The sequence below is a fragment of the Chrysochloris asiatica genome, unplaced genomic scaffold (assembly GCF_000296735.1).
Source record: "Chrysochloris asiatica unplaced genomic scaffold, ChrAsi1.0 scaffold00303, whole genome shotgun sequence".
NCBI classification, from domain to species: domain Eukaryota; kingdom Metazoa; phylum Chordata; class Mammalia; order Afrosoricida; family Chrysochloridae; genus Chrysochloris; species Chrysochloris asiatica.
Genome location: NW_006408821.1, coordinates 2526197 through 2527334, shown reverse-complemented (window position 1 = coordinate 2527334; position 1138 = coordinate 2526197).

Sequence of the window (1138 nt, the reverse complement as noted above, 5' to 3'; positions counted from 1 at the left end):
ATGAGCCTGATAGCGAACAGCAGAGTATGGAATGAAAACATCCTTAATCGCTCACTAAGAAAAAGTTCCAAAGTCTAAGATCAACTGGAAAATTGATGCTTACACTGTTCTGTAATTCAAGGGCCAGTACTGGAATACAAGCAGAAAAAAGGATCAACAATCAAGAGTGTTCATTGCAGTGCAATTCTCACTGAAGAGCTGAAGCCTAAACTTTAGTTTAAATGCAGAGAACTGATATCCAAGGCCATTGTGATCTTGCATGACAATGCATGTCCATACACCTTTGCCTACACTGTTGACACTCTTGCAAAAATTGTGTTTTGTTGTTTTAAAACATCTTCACTATAGTCCTTATCTTGCTCCATCTGACCTTCACCTGTTTGGTTTCCGAAAGCATCCCTTGAGGACAAAGATTCACCTCTAATGAAATGAAGATAACAGTGAATTTTTGACTTGAAGATCAGCCTAAAACTTTTTTTTTAAATAAGGGAATATAAAAGCTTATTGGCAGATGGGCAAAATGTTTTTAAAAACAAAGAGATTATGTCAAATTAGTGTATTTGTCTTTAATAAAAATTGATTTAAATAAATTCTACAACTAGAGTGTGGATAAATTTTGACTCGCCCTAATATAAGTTTTGTTTTTGTTTTTGTTTTTTGTTTTTTGGTGTGTGTGTATAATTAATTAATTTTACTATTTTTTTCTAGATTTCTGTTTTTATTAACCACAATTTCTAGGTTTTATTCTTCTTTTATTGTTGTAAATATATGTTTAACAATGTACTTGCCTTTCCAACATCTATAACATGTACATTTCAATGGAATAAGTCAGCATTATATATTTCCAATTATGTTCTGCCACTCTTATAGATTTATTGACAAATATTGTTTATGAAGCTTTTACTTGGATTCCACAGAACTCATGTTGTTAAGGGCTGTGGAGTTGGTTCTGACTCATAGCAAACATGTATAGAGATTTTGAGGAGCAGCTGGTAAGTTTGAACCACTGTCCTTGCAGTCTAGTAGTTATCCTGCCAGTGCCACAACAGGACTCCACAGAACTCATGGAAGACACTAAACGCATATATAATGAATGATGCAACTAATTTGCTATTGCTTGATTCTTTGGTATATTGTT